This window comes from Lynx canadensis, chromosome D3, assembly GCF_007474595.2.
Source record: "Lynx canadensis isolate LIC74 chromosome D3, mLynCan4.pri.v2, whole genome shotgun sequence".
Lineage (NCBI taxonomy): Eukaryota > Metazoa > Chordata > Mammalia > Carnivora > Felidae > Lynx > Lynx canadensis.
Window position 1 is genome coordinate 76,493,765 of NC_044314.2, and position 12,375 is coordinate 76,506,139.

At 54.8% G+C, this 12,375-nt stretch overlaps 1 protein-coding gene across 1 annotated transcript in view; it reads left to right on the top strand.

The window, feature by feature from the left end:
• The first annotated feature begins 9,584 nt into the window (after positions 1–9,584).
• CMKLR1 (chemerin chemokine-like receptor 1) overlaps positions 9,585–12,375 on the top strand; it is a 47,671-nt gene continuing 44,880 nt past the window's right edge. Inside the window, exons 1-2 of the mRNA XM_030336465.2 lie at positions 9,585–9,880; positions 10,137–10,191. The gene's annotated coding sequence lies outside the window, so the exon portion shown is untranslated. The remainder of the gene's footprint in view (positions 9,881–10,136; positions 10,192–12,375) is intronic.

Below are 12,375 nucleotides of genomic sequence, written 5' to 3' on the forward strand. Positions count from 1 at the left end.
AGCTGCACTGGGGTTGTGAGGAGTGGCTAGATTATAGATTTTCTATCCTATAGAGGGGAGGGTGATGTTAGGGCTGTGGGAAGTTGAGTCTATAGGTTTCCGGAGATTGCTTTTTTTCTTGTAAATCATTAAGACAGTTGCAAACTGATGGAGACAAATGTCCTGCAGGACTGTGATCTCTATCAGTTAACCATTGGTGTTTCCCTTTCCTTTGTTCTTGGGCAGCCAGGAGTGCCTGAGGAATGTCACACATGACCCACGGAGGGGGGGGGGCGCACTGGGGGTGGAGGGAGGTGGTGGGAAGGGGGGGGGGGCGGGTGTTAACCTTGGGCTTTGCCCTCAGCTTGCCTCCCTGATCGGTGGGGCAGGATTCAAACCCGCACTGTGCTCTCAAAACCACCGGCACCGCACCGCAGCCACCTCCGGTCGCTCTGTTGAAGCCCTCAGGCCGCGGCAGTGTCCCCCTTATCATCTGATGGGACAGCCCCAGCTAGAGAGCGGCCCTGAGTCAGACTCCTGAGCGCCCTACTTGTCAGTTGGTACCCCTGTAGCCCCTGGATCGTGGCGTGGTCCTAGCAGAGTCTTGTTTGGCTAGGGTTTACCAGCTGGCCGGATATTTACAGAGCTGGAGCCCTACACACGGGGCTGTTCTGAAGGGCCACGTTAGAGAGAAGGACGCAGATGCGTGCGGAGTAATGCTCCCGCGTGGTGACCAGAAATGCCAGGGCACCGGGCTGCCTCGAGGACATGTCAGTTGAGGGGAACCTGAGGCCTGGGACCCTCGGGCGTCCCCCGCCCGCACCCGGGTCCACGACACCCCCGCGCCTCCTGTCTCTCTTCGGAGGCGGCTGAGTTCTGGGCTTGCGTCTGAGTCAGAGGCCCCAGCAGGAAAATAAACTTTCTGTACTAAGGGGAGGAGGGAGAAGCTCACTTTTCAAAAATAGGAGAGGCAGGCCTGTTGCTATGACGAATTCCTTGTGTTGCTTCCATGTTTTTGAGATTTTTACATTTTTTTTGTGTGTGACCCACATAAAAAGGTACATACAGCCTCCTTGTAAAAATACGCGGAAAAATCTCCATCCTGTGCCCCGATCTGAGTGCAATTCAAGGAGCTTTGGGGCCGGAGAGCTTGTTGTAAAGGCTTTGAAGGCTCCAAGATCTCTGACGTTTGGGGGACCCCACCCCACGTCATGGCAAACCTCAAAATGTCCCTACAGATCCCATGACACATCTGCATTTCTTATAAAAATATCTGAAAAGGTTTGAAAAGAAGCCATACAGTAAGGGCTTTTTTGAAGCCTGAATTATTCAAAGTGTTCTTGTGACTTGGGCTTTTCTATTTCTAAAGACAGGAGCCCTGAGAAATGGCAGTTGACTCGCGAACGTACCGTAGACATTTCATCAGACATTCATTAATTCTGAGTTTTCAGTTGCCCTTCGGCGTTCTGGGGTCGGTTGGCTTGTGAGTTCAGGTTCCGAATATCTCTGGAGGCCCTCGACGAGCCTGTGGGCTTGGGGTTCAGGGCCTCAGTGTTCCCATATGCAACATGGGAGCGGTTTAGGAAGAGAGAGAAGGAGAGAAGGGGGAGGGAGGGGACAGAGCACATGGGACCTAAGAGCAATCATCAGTGACTTTGGGAGAAGGTAGAAAGGAGTTCCTGGTAGGACCGTTGCTGCCTTTCTGTGAGTTTAAAACGATATTGTGAAAAAGTCACCCCACCGAAGGTGGTGGTGGTGAGAGGGGTCAGTGGATTAATGGGAACCTGGTGGGGGGGGAAGCGGGGGCAGCAAGGGCTCGAAGGGTGTGGCTCCATGTTCCCAGTCTCCTCTTGCCAAACAGCTGTTTTTCCATATGCTCTCATATGTTGGGGGATCCCTACAGATCCTTCTGGAAGAAAGGGGTCTTCTCAAAAGGAAGCTAAAGACTTGTGTCCCTGCAAGTGCTTGAGGGCAAAGGCAGGTCGGAGGAAGGATCTCATTCCATTGATCCCAGAGGCCTTGGGTTTTTCTAACCGCGAAGGCAAAAGAGGCCAAGTCCTCGCTTGTAGATTGGTGTGGGGGGCAGGGGTCAGAGGTGGGCGGTGGGAGGGAAACAGGGCGGAGGAAGAAGGGGCCCAGATGGTGAATTCGAGTCTCATTACTACTGCCTTGCTGGCTTGCCAGCTGCCGCTCTGGAAGCTTCACGAGTGCCAACTCTAATTCTACGATGCCCCGCCCGGCACGTACTATTACTATCCGCATGTTCCAGAGGAGGAAACCGAGACTCAGAGAGGGGGAGTCACTTTGTCAAGGTCACACAGCCAGGGAGTGGCAGAGCTGGGATGCAAATCTGGGCACCTGGTAGCGTGGCTTTACTTCCTCCGTGTGTTAAGAACACAGCTTAGGGGCCTCCCGGGTGGTTCAGTCAGTTAAGCGACCTACTCTTGATTTCGGCTCAGGTCGCGATCTCACGGTTCCCGGGTTCAAGTCCCGCGTCTGGCCCGGCACTGACAGCCCGGAGCCTGCTTGGGATTCTGTCTCCTTCTCTCTCTTCCCCTCCTCTATCTCTCTCTCAAAATAAGTAAATAAACATTCAAAGAAATATATAAAAAAAGAACACAGCTTAGAACAGGGACTTTGGTAAATGATGCCGGGGCAGAGCCAGGAGGGAGGGTGGCGGGGGAGACAGGCTTTCAGAAACGACCCACGGAGTTCCGCCAGCCCCTTTTATGAAGCGCTTACTCTCAGCCTTCTGTCATATGCGCCAGGTGCCTCATCGCAGAGAATCCTCCAGAGTAGCTCTGCGGGGTAGAAATTACCATCGCCATTTAACAGAAAGGGTAACGGAAGCCCAGAGAGGGCAAGTACCTGACTCAAGCTCACACAGCGACAACAGTGGAGGGGCTGGGATTCAAACCCAGGTTTTTCTGATCTCAAAAGTCTGTGTTCTTGACCGCCAGGCTGAACTGCCCTAAAATGGAGTGGCTTTGGTGCTTCTGGTCTAGTTCCAGGAGTTCACAGGAACAGCTGGCCCCCGAGAGGGAGGTGCGGGCATGGAGGCTGGCTCGACTCACCCAACATTTCCAGTGCGGGTCAGGTCCAGCGCCGGTCGCCGGGACAACGGCAATCCAGGGGTGGAAACAGATGCATACATGGCAGGCTGGAAAGGCAGTGCGATTTGAGAAAAGATGAACGCGTTGGCCAAGTACTGACCTCCCTGGCAGAAGGGGTGACCAACTTTCCCAGGTAGGTGGGAAGCGGGGGGGGGGTGGGGTATTTCTGGCAGAAGGGGCAGCTGGAGCAAAGGTGGGAGATTCAAAAGTACATGATGGGGTCAGAGTAGGAGGGGAAGAGGTAGGCTATGCAGCTGGAGAGATGGGCAGGGCAAGGCCACTGAACCCATCTGTGTGTGTGTGTGTGTGTGTGTGTGTGTGTGTGTGTGTGTAGAAGCAGAGGCGTTCTCTGGGAACTCGGAGAGTTGGCTGCTCAGGACTTGCTGTGTGACTGAGAGCGGCTGCTAACCCTCTCTGGGCCTCTCTGTTCTACTCCCTGGGAAAGGGAAGGTTTCCCAGACCCAAGCAACAGCTGCGAGCAGTCAGGCCTCACTTGAGAACTGGGGAAAGGCCAGCTTGGGTTGGAAAAGGGGTCTCAAGCTGGCTCCGAGCCCTCCCATCCCTGTCCTGGAGACACGGGCTGAGACACCCCTGCTGATGCCCCCACCCCTCCCAGGCGTCCAGGGTAGTCTCCCGCTCCTGCAAATCTCTCTGTCTCAGTAGGAGGAGCTGTGCCGGCAGGGTCCAGCTCACAGGGGAGTCTCATCCACCCCCACCAGGAAGCCCCCTCCCCTGGCCTCAGAGTTAGGGCTTCCTCACTCCTTGTCCACCCACCCCCCCTTCCTTATCCCCTCCCCGCCCCCACAAGCCACTCCCTTTCAGTGCTGTTAACCCTTCCCAGCCTGGACAGAAGCCCAGGGGGCTGGATACTTGCCAAGCAGGCAAAGTCTCCTGGGCTGCCAGTTCCCCCCTAGCTCCTCCTCCTTCTCGGTTCCCCAAAGTCAACTTCTCACTTCTGTGTTCCTTCCTTCCACCACAGACAAACCCCAGGAGCTCGAGGAACCCTCCTTCCCCCTCCGTCCGTGAGCCTGGTCTACCGGACAGAGGGATTAACTCTTGCCGCTGTTGCTTGAACACCTACCGCACAGACACACATCACGTTTCCGGGACCATTTTTGGCTGAGGGTGTTACAAACGTCTGGCGATCCTTGCACAGTGTTCCCCTCTCCCGTCTTGCTAACCCTGCCCGGAGAAAGCAGTATTTCAATCAGCATCTGAAGGGTTGGGGTCTCAAGCAGTCTTCCAGCTTTGCTATCCCTTTAATTTTCTCCTTCCTGGGAGACGAGGTTAGGTACTGGGGAGCCATGAAATGTTGTTGAGCGGGGGAATGCCATGGCACAAAAGGGAACATCAGGAAGGTGGCTCCGGTAGTGCCCCAGGGATGATTAGAGGGCCTGCATTTGGGAATGTCGGCCTCTCAGTGCCCAGTAGAAGAGGAAAACGATCCAACATTCATTGAGTGCTGCGTGCCAGACTCTGTCCTAAGCCTGTCGTGTGCATCCACTCATTTCATCTTTCCAACAGCAGTCTGAGCTAGTAGGTCTTTTATTATTCCCGTGTGCGGAGGAGAGAGCCGAGACTCAGAGAAGTTAGGAAATGGAGCAAGGTCACACAGCTATAGCCAGTGGAGCGGGGACTCAAACCCAGATCTGTCTGCCACCAAGGTCAGCGTTCTGGTCTCTGGAACAGCCCTTGTGTTCATTTCCTACTGCCGCCCTACCAATGATCACGAATTTAGTGGCCCTAAAACAATACAGATTTATACCCCCACCGTTTTGGAGGTCCGAAGTCCAAAATGAGTCTGAAGGGGCTACGATCAAGACTGCTGGAGGCTTCAGGGAGAATCCGTTCCTTGTGTCTTCCAGGGCGGAGGCTGCTTGTTCTCCTTGGCTTGTGGCCACACACTGAGACGTCTGCTTCCTTCCTCGCCCAGCTCTGATTCCCTGCCTTCCTCCTCTGAAATGCTTGGATTACTCTAGGTCCACCTGGGTAATCCTGGATAATCTCCCCATCTCACGAGTCACAGGAACAGCGAACCTACCAGAGACGATGAACGCCTTGCCCAAGGTCACACGGCTGAAATGGAGCTCTCATTCCGGTATGGTCTGTCTACCTCTTAAAGTCCAAAGTAGGCACAGTTTGGATTTATAGGGAATCCTTTGTGTCACAGAAAGCGTCTTCCCGGGCCTCCTGTGGTCTGAGAGCCTCTCTGGCGAAACTAGTTCTGCAGCTGTTAATCGGAACAAGGAAACCATTTGCTTTAACTAGAGCGTTGAGAATCTGTGAACACTAAAAATCAACCTGAAACATACCAAGGGCTGTGGGAATTAAGATAGAAGTTTATCGAGGGCTGCCTGGGTGGCTCAGTCGGTCAAGCGTCCAACTTTGGCTCGGGTCACGATCTCATGGTTCGTGGGTTCAAGCCCCGCCTTGGGCTCTGTGCTGACCGCTTGGAGCCCGGAGCCCGCTTACGTTTCTTTGTGTGTCTCTCTCTCTGCCCTTCTCCTGCTTGCAATCAGTCTCTCTGTGTCTCAAAAAAAAACCCCAAAAGACATTAAAAAATAAATTTAAAAGATATGTTTATCTATACTAGGGTCAGCCAACACGTGGGATAAGATAAGGCAGAGCTGGCACCAGCCCCCCAGCCTCCGCGGCCAGTGGGATGGGCTTTCGTTGGAGGACAGAGTGGGATGAGAAAGTGGGACCCTTCCTTTAGGTCCAAGGTAGGCGCTGCCAGTGGGTGACGGTGCTCTTTCCAGCCAGTCCTAGATGCGGCCTCACATTTCCTTTAACGCAGAGCTCCAGGACTCCAGGGTCAACCAACTGGGTTTGGGTAGAAGATGAAGCTTGATCCGCCATCTTGGAAACACACAGTTTCCAAGGGGATAAACAGAGGCTTCTTTGCCACCACCTCTCTCGCAGGTCCCAGGATCCCGATGTTAGGCCTTAGATTTCAGAATCCTATTTAAAAGCAACAACAACAAACAACTCCTCAGCCCCCCCTCCCCCCCCACAATGCTTTTTACTCGAGGAAGAAATGGCCAAACTCCTCAGCCATGTTCAGAATGGTGGCCAGAGACCTGTGGCTTCTGATTGGCCGGGGTCAGCCGGACTCCTCCGACTTCTCACCAGGGGTCCGCGTGGGGCTGTGTGCTCTGACCTCTACCTTGGGCTTGGGGTGGGGGGCTCCGCTGGCCTGAAACCCGGAGTCCTCACTCTGTCGGATCTCCTAGCCGATAAAACCCAAACCTCATCACGGCCTGGGGTTGGCTTGGGAGGTGAGAGGCGTCCAGGGGACGTGCATTAACGGTGTCCAACATCCAGTGAAGGAGGAAGAGGCAATTTCCATAAATCCATCCAGAGGCTGGATTCACCGGGCTCCGCTCCCCCTCCGGGATATCCTGGATATCCTGAGTGTTCCAGATCTTCCTCAGAGGTTGCCTCCCTGTCTCCTCTCCCTCCTCCCCCTCCTTCTCCTTCTCTGCCCCTCCCCCTCCATCTCTCTCTCCTCTCTGTCTCCTTCCCCTGTCCCCTCTCCCTTCTCCACTGCCTCCTCCTCTCCCTCCCCCTCCCCCCTCTTCCTCCTCCCCCCTGTCTCCTCTCCCTCCTGCACTTCCTCCTCCCCTCCCCCTCCTCTCCTCCCCCCTCCCAGTCCCCCTCAGTCCCCAGCAGATGAGGAAACTATGGCTCTGAGAGGAGAGAGGACATGCCTCAGTCACACAGCTCACGGTAGGAGAGAGGGATTCAGCCCAATCCGCTCTGTCTGATTTCAGGGCCCCTGCTCTTAACCACCATTCCGGAGACTGACAAGGTAACTCGTTCCGGGATCCAGGATTTATTCCTACTGGAAATGTCCGTATCGGTGGTTTTCAAACTTGAGCAAGCATCAGTATCCCCTGGCGCCTTTCGAACACACAGCTCACGGGGCCCAGCCTGCCGAGGTTCTGCTTCCCCAGGGCTGCGGACGGGCCTGGCTTGCGAGCTTGCGTTTCTAACAAGCTCCGCGGCAAGGCAGCAGCGGCTGGTCCAGAACCCGTACTTTGAGAACCACCGGTCCCTGTTAATGACAGACCTTTAGGTGGTCACGTACGGGACACACAGCATCTGTACTGCGTTGTGGGAATATCCTCACCTTTGGACCAGGATGCTCTGGGGCTGCTGCTCTGCTGGTAACTGCTGGGTGACCTTGGAGGCATCCCTTGCCTTCTCTGGGCCCAGTGTTCCCATCTGTACAGTAAAGGCGTGGATGAGACGCTCTAAGTCCTCTGGGCAAGACTGGCAGAGCGGGGAGGAGAGAGGTTTGGAGTCAGGCTGGGTCTGACTTCTGACTCTAGGATGCTGTGTGACTTTGGACAGTGACTTAACCTCTCTGTGCTTCCAGTTTGTATCTAGGGAATGAAAGAGACGGTCGTTTCCAAGTGTCAATCTCACCGAACCAACAGTCGAGGATCGTAGGGAGAGGAAGGAGAGGTTCTACGGATGGTCAGATGGTGAAAGACGTGTTCCCACACCTGCCCAAGCCCCTGCCCCTCCCTCCCTCTCTCCTTCTCTCTCTCCCCTTCTTCCCTCCCCTTTCTCCTCCCCTTCTCTTTTCCTGTCTACACAAGTTATTTTTGGTAGCCTTAGCTATGGGATCACACAGATCTGGGTTCGAGCAGGCCTCCGTCGGCCCCATCTGGGTGCTCTTAGCGAAATAACTCCTCCCCGGGGCCCCAGCATTCTCACCTGTAACATGAGATGTCACACGCGTTGCTGGAAGTTTGCGTGCCTTGCTCCAGAGAAAGCACCTGACACAGGGCCATGCCCAAAGTGGCCACTTCTGTTAGCTCTTTAGTCTGGGGGCCAAGAGTCCGGGCTGTGGAGCCAGTCTGGTTGGATTCCCAGCTCTCCCACCTATCAGCTGTGTGGCCTAGGGCAAGTGACTTAACCTTTCTGTGTCCCAGTTTCCTCATGGGTAGAAGGAGGGCAGGAACAGTACCTACTTGGCAGGGTTGTCCCGAGAATTAAGTAGCCAGAGACTAACACGCTGCCTGGTTGTCTGCTAATCTTGTTTATTCTGCTAATGATGCAGACAAGGAGTCAGGCACTTAGCTCTGGGGACAGAGCAGGGGACAAAAATGTAGTTCCTCCCCCAAATGAGTTTCCAGTGTAAGGGAGAGAGACCCCCTAACAGGAAAGGGCAACAGACGCCACTGTGGATAGAAAGGGAGCCCAGGGGCCCCCCAGGGGCAGGGAAGGCTTCTGGGAAGCTGGTCTCCAAGCCGAGACCTGAAAAGGGACCAGAAAACCCTCTGAATAATAAGTGTGTTCGCAGGAATTCGGCTCAAGAAGACAATTGGACGAGTGTGATTGGTGTATTTATTATAGTCAACAAGTTGGAAATGACCTGACCAATCACCAAGAAAGTATTGATGAAAGGAGCCAGTGCATCAATTGATCGAAACAATGAACCGCTATTGAAACAGGGTAAGATGTCCACACACACACACACACACACACACACTCACACACCTATCAGGGAATGAAAAAGCAGGTTACGCTATGGTACATGGAATGTGACCGAGCCATTTGACATTTATATATAGAATGTACATGTGTGGGTTCATACCAAAATGGTAGTGATATTTATCTCTGGGGAGCAGGGTTTGGGGATGAAAGCAGGATTTACGCTTATTTGTTTATTAGTGTTTATTCATTTTTGAGAGAGAGCGTGAGCAGGGGAGCGGCAGAGGGAGGGGGACGGAGGATCTGAAGCGGGGCCGACGCTGACAGCAGAGAGCCCAACGTGGGGCCGGGAGATCATGACCTGAGATCACCCAGGCGCCCCGCGAGCAGGATGTACATTCAAACAACGCAGGCTCGGAACTCAGTGACAAAAGTTCTGCTGCATCTCGGGCAGACGGCTCTCCAGAAACGGCCCGTCGATGCCTATGCCAACCGCGTGGAAGATTTTTGCTGGCCCTGTAACATTTGCTAAAACTGAACAGAAAACATTTTCACCTGTGTTCGTTTGATACTTAAAAAAAAAACAAAAAAACCTCATTGCTGTTTTCATTTCCAAAAACAAAAAAAAAAGGAAAGAAAGGAAAAAGGGAGCTGAAGGTCATCAGGCCTCAGCTCAGGCCAGGAAGGGCATCCCGGTGGGCGGAGGGAGGTGGTGGCCCAGCCCGGTAGGGCATCCGGCAGGCAGCTCAGCTCCGAGGCCCTTTGTAGGGAGAAGCCGGGCTGCCTGGGGCTTCCATATGCTCCTGGTTTGTGCTCGGATGGTGGGCACCGCTCCCGGCAGCGGGTCGTCCCCAGCAGGCCTCGCCACCAGCCACCACCCACAAGCCCGGTCCCCCGCTGGCAGGCAGGGGCAGCCTCCCCTGGCGGTCCCCGCTCCCCGCTCCCCGCAGCTGGCCGCCCCCGCCCTCCCTCGGCCAGCCCAGTTTCCTGCCCCTCCCTCTCCCTCTCTCCTCCCTCCAGCTGTTTCTCTGGCAGAGCTCTGTCCCATTCAGGACAGCAGCCCCAGCGAGAGAGCACGCCAGGAGCTCGGGACTGAATGAGGTCTCCCGGAGGGCCTCCTGAGGGATGAGGGGGTTCCAGAGGAGGCTGTGATCTGGGGGGGGGGGGAGGGTTCCAGGAGATCTTGAACGAACGGACGGACGGCTTTCTGGGCTGACAGCCACAGCCAGAGAACGAGGTGATCGAGAGAAAGAAGTCCGGCAACACGGGTCCCCTGCCCAGCGTTCAGTGCCCCGAAGTCCAGGGGGACCCTTGGGAGGACCCAGCCGGAGACCAGCCACAAGGTATCACGCTTGGCTTTGACATCCTCTGGAGGGTTCAGGACAGGGGGCTCCTAGGAGAGAGAGGAGGCCCGTGGCTCGGCGTGAAATTTCACTTTTGTCAAAATGCAAACAGTCCTGTGATGATTTTCAGGTTTTCACGCGCGCTCGTTGTGAAACATAGGGGGGTCAGTGTCTCTCCTTCCTGACTCTGCTAACGCTCACGGCAAGGCCACGCCGCGGCGGGAGCTTCCATTTGACACGTGTCTTCGTTTTCCAGGTGAGGACACCGAGGCTCAGAGAGGGCAAGCCACTGGCTCAGGGCTGCAGAGACGGTAAGCCGGCGCTGGGGCCGGGGGGTGGGGGGACCCGAGATCGGAACCAAATGAGCGTCTGCACGGCCCTCCTCCCTCGCGCCCGGGCTGGACTCTTGGTATAGCCTCAGGAGGAGGGCCTCACCCAAGGGTGGCCTCCTCGGTGGCTCTATCACTCACACCCTCGCTCGCTCACTAATTTACCTCTGCTGTTTGTCGAGTGCCTACGATGTAGCAGACGCAGGTAAGTATACACCCGACGTCTCGTGGGGGTAACCTACCTCGTCCTTGACCCCGGACGTGAGCTTCCAACCACAGTCCTTCAGTGCGCCTCCCGAGGACGGCACGGAAAACGTGTCTTGGGCTTTATGTGACCATTCCTCGCGGCGGTTGCTTCTTCCTTCTTTCCTCCTCCTTCTTTTTTTCTGTCCTCACAAACAGGGCTGCGAGGGCCACTCTGGCGCGACACCTTTGTGTGCGGGTCCCGTGGATACTTTTCTCAAAGGCTCAATCGCCGAGCCCACGGTCTGCCGGGTTTTGAGGTTTGTGAGGCTGCTGGTGAGAATTCTATCTGGCCGCCTTCCCCCTTACTTTGCCCTAGTGAGGCCGATTATTCCTGACAGTCTTACTGTTCACTTTTTACGATTGTGTGGTCCGACTTGTTTCCTGCTGGCATGCTTCCCTTTTGTTGGTATTTGAGAGTTCTTCGTATACGAAGGATACGGACCCTCTGGCCGTGCTGTGGAACAGGCCCCACGCCCCCCTCTGCTTCCAGACTAGCGCACGGGGGGTGCTACCATTTACTTATTCATTTTCTAAGCTTCACTTACGTCTTTTGAGAGAGAGAGAGGGCATGAGTGGAAGGGAGGCAGAGAAAGAGAGAGACAGAGAGGGAGAGAGAGAATCCCACGCAGGTTCTGCACCGTCAGCACAGAGCCTGACGCGGGAGATCGAACTCACGAACCGTGAGATCGTGACCTGGGCCGAGATCGAGAGCGGGACCCTTAACCCGACCGAGCCACCCAGGTGCCCCAGCGTGCTACCGTTCACGTGAGTTCGCTCTAAAGGCTAGCTTCGGGCGCAATGACAAACCACACGTTATAATCACGGAACTGCTGTTTGATGTAAGTCTGATCACTCAGACCGGCCTGTGGTTCAGATAGGCCAGCGAGGAAGTGGCCAGCCAGGCGTCGGGTCTGTCTTCTATTTTCCATCAAGAGGTCTGGCCCCCAACTTCCTACTCGGCGGCCCCTACCTCCTTTTGAAGACCCATCTTACCTGCGGTTCTTGCTGTCTCTCCCACTTCCTCCACACTCACTCAAAGGAGAGGCTCGTCGAAATGCCTCATTTGCTGAGGTGAATGTGATCGGCTAATCCAGCCCTCTGGGGGTGGGAGGAGGGCCACCTGGCACTTTCTCCATAAAAGAAGGCTTAACTGTCACCAGGGGTGCTTAGGTGGTGGGGTGCCAAGCATAAGAAGCCTGTGGGTAGAGTTCTCTCTTGGTACCCGGGAACCTTCTCTGCCACAACTTCGCGGACTAGGTGAACTCGACTTTGGCAAAGTCACTCCTCTCTCTGGCTTGACCCCTTCGGAGAGGTTCCTCTCTCAGGGCCCAGCTTCCTCTGTCTCCCCTGCTAACCTGGGGGCTCCTTGAGGCCAGACTCGGGGTACTTTTCTCTCTGTATCCTCAGTCCTCTGCACCAGCCCTAGTGCACGGTAGGTGCTCAGTAAATGTTCATTGAATAAATAAAGTGACCAGGCCTCGGTTTTACCATCTGTAAAATGGGATTGGGAGAGTCAAAGGCTCATCCCTTCGATGTTTACTTAACTAACTCCTCTCGGTTTGCAAACCACTTTACTGCCATGATTTTCTTTCTTCTTCTTTTCTTTTTCTTTTTTTTTTAAGTATTTTTTAATGTTTATTTATTTTGAGAGACAGAGATAGAGTGTGAGTGGGGGAGGGGCAGAGAGAGAGAGAGAGAGAGAGATTGAGAATCCCAAGCAGTCTCCTCACTGTCAGCACAGAGTGGGGCTCAAACCCACGAAACCGTGAGATTACGACCTGAGCCGAAATCAAGAGTCCGATGCTCAACTGACTGAGCCACCCAGGCGCCCCACTCCCGTGATTTTCTTGAATCCTCACCGTGGCTGTGTGACAAAGATATTATGAACATGCCCATTTTACAGATTAGGAAACTGAGGCC